The sequence below is a fragment of the Octopus bimaculoides genome, chromosome 17 (genome assembly GCF_001194135.2).
Source record: "Octopus bimaculoides isolate UCB-OBI-ISO-001 chromosome 17, ASM119413v2, whole genome shotgun sequence".
In the NCBI taxonomy this organism is placed as follows: domain Eukaryota; kingdom Metazoa; phylum Mollusca; class Cephalopoda; order Octopoda; family Octopodidae; genus Octopus; species Octopus bimaculoides.
The window spans coordinates 13,690,885-13,693,855 of record NC_068997.1 but is presented as its reverse complement, the minus strand read 5'-3'; the positions used below and the strand labels follow the sequence as shown (position 1 = coordinate 13,693,855).

Genomic DNA, 2,971 nt, shown 5'->3' with positions numbered 1-2,971 from the left:
TATATATATATATATATATATATATATATGTGAATATATATATAGATGTGAATATATATATGTATATATATATATATATCTATGTATATGCATACATATTAAACACAGACATAACATATGCCCACAGATATATATATATCTACTCCTAATAATACACTACTGTATAATAAATATATAATAAAATATTGGCAAACTTCGTTTCTCATACTAGAATATTGTCTGAATTAAAATCCCTGCCACCTGCTCACAGACAATACTAACTAAACTTTAATTATATAACGTTAAGTTGTTAGACTAAACATTGTGCTTTATAAGGTCTAATATTTGCTGTATTAGCAAATGTTCTGAACAGTGCATGTCATTTACTTGTTAACCAGTTCACTGTAACGAAGCAACTAATATAATATTCAGCTTATATAAAATCAGAAGAATCGACGAACAGTATTGTGGTAAAATACGCCCAGATGAATAATTATTTGTGTATGTGTGTAATTGTGTGTGTGTGTGTGTGTGCGTGTGTATTTATGTAGATAGATAGGAGTGTGAGACAGACAGGCACACAGACAGACATGCACATAGACAGACAAGCAAACAGGCAGGCAAGCAGACAGGCAGGCAGGTACACAGACAGACAGGCAGGTAGACAGACAGACGAGCACACAGACAGGCACACAGACAGGTACACAGAGATACAGATACACAGACAGGCACACAGAGATATAGATAGACACACAGACAGACACTCAGACAGACACACAGAGATAGATCCTAGCTCTTAAGAAAATTCCTGGTCTTTTACGAGGAAAAAATTATTGCTTTATTTATAATTTAATGTAATTCTTTCCTTCAAAATAGTTGTTACCATGGTTAACGTTTGTGATAGTTCCGAAATCTGTCCTGGAACTCGTTTTCAAAGGTAATGTGCTGTAACTCGTAACGAATTTCCTTGAAACTTTTCTATCGTCTGAGATCGTTGCTGTTTCCGGATTGGTTTCAAAATGAAAGGTAAGTGGTGCAAGAGACAAATCAAACGAACACTACGGATGTGAGACAAGTCTTGTCACGTGATTTGGAGATAAATAATAATGTGGAGGATTAAATATATATATATAAAAGATAATTACTTTAATATGTAGAAAGCGATAATGTGAAAATTAGTTTCTAATAAGAAATGTAAGATTCGTTATTCGAATCTGGGTAAGGACGATGAAAAATACAAATTTCCAATAAGAATAGATCATACATACAGGGTATTCATGCGTATATCGATAGGTCCTGGGCTTTTAGTTAAGCTTATTTTAAATATTTAGCAATAAAATAATTTGAAACAAGGGTAAGGAAGAAAAATGAAATGGGTTAAAATCAATGAGTGTATTACATAATAACGAAATGAAAATTACGTATTGATTAGTTGTAAATATTGTAAAGATATTTCTTTAATGATAAATTAAAGATCAAGTTAAAGAACTGGAAATTAAAAATTCTTACTTTAACGAATGAATTCTATTTCTGAAAATCAAAATTAGAAAATATCTCTAAGTTCTAACTTACGAGTAACAAAAATTGTTGGACAGTCAAGTAATGAGGAGAATTGCACAACAAGAACGCAATGTGAATGGATAACAGGGTTAAAGGAATAAACTAATAAATAAATAAATGCATAGAGTGAAGAAATAACTAGATACATAAAGGTTAAATGTTAAAGTGTTTACACCATCGAAACATGGGTTAAAATATAACAATCAGATCTATAGAGATTGATATTTGAAAACCTATTCTAAACAGGTTAGGAAAACAAAGGAACCGCTTTAAATGAAGAAACAACGTATACATAATAGGGAGATGTATGGCTCTAAGAAAGTGACACATAAAAGAATCGAATTTTATATATATATAAATTGCTACGACCTGGTGGCCATAACCCGAATTCAAAGAATCAACGTGGACAGGGTGGTTTTAAAACAACACCACACCATGATTTTTTTGTAAAATATTAATAGTCAACATAAAATAGCTTACATACAAACAAATATACATATACAAATAAATAGCAAATGCTACACCAGATGTGCAGGGTAACACACACATATATATATATATATATATATATACAGTTTAGAAGTTCGGACAACCCCGGTTTTTGGTTTTCCCAAAATTGGCCTCATATAAATTTGGTTTTTCAAACCTGGGATTTCGAGAGTGGATTTCGAACCTTGATTTCATAAAATCTGTCTTTCAATTCGTTGTTCAACTTTGAGTTTCGAACCTTGGAATGTAGAAACCTTGGAATGTCGAACGTTGGATTTCGATGTGACAGAAAATATTTTAAGTGACAAGCAAAATGTTCTGGTGAATTCCTGGAGCATAAAATGCACTAAGTGCATAAACTAAATAGGAAATCACAGCTTTCAGAACCCAATTTAACCTTGTCTTACAGAAAAACTGTCACCAAAATTGGGTGTACAATTGTCTCACACAACCTGCCACAAATACAGGGTTCAAAATTCACATAAATATTATAACATAACTTAAGAGATTTTTGTACTCACCCGGATGCGACACAAATTATTTGAAAACTAACAGGCAAAATGTTCTGGCGAAATCCTGGTGCATGAAATAATTCCACATCTGCCTAACACAAAGCACTAAAACTAAAACAGGCAATCACTGCTTCCAGAATCCAATAGAACACAAAATAACTGTCACAAAATACTCGCGCGGGAGAAAACGGTAAAATTATGCCTATTTGTAAAGTTTTTCCAGGCTGTAACCAATTCGTCATACTTTCTGGGGCTAATAATAATAGCGTCTTCCCATTCAACAATGGACTTCACCCTTACAGTGCAGCATGAAAACGGTTTTTCCCGTTTACTTTATTGCCAAACACCATTATAGGACCGGGTTCGATACCCGGCATCTCCACCATTTATAATTTCATAACAATATATATATATATATATATATATATATA

The 2,971-nt window shown here is 32.5% G+C and overlaps 1 long non-coding RNA gene across 1 annotated transcript in view; it reads right to left on the bottom strand.

Annotated features, from left to right (window-relative positions):
• LOC128249683 (uncharacterized) overlaps window positions 1–2,731 on the bottom strand; it is a 37,403-nt gene extending 34,672 nt beyond the window's left edge. The window contains exon 1 of the long non-coding RNA XR_008265797.1: window positions 2,550–2,731. This is a non-coding gene — a long non-coding RNA (uncharacterized LOC128249683). The remainder of the gene's footprint in view (window positions 1–2,549) is intronic.
• Between the last annotated feature and the right edge of the window lie 240 nt (window positions 2,732–2,971).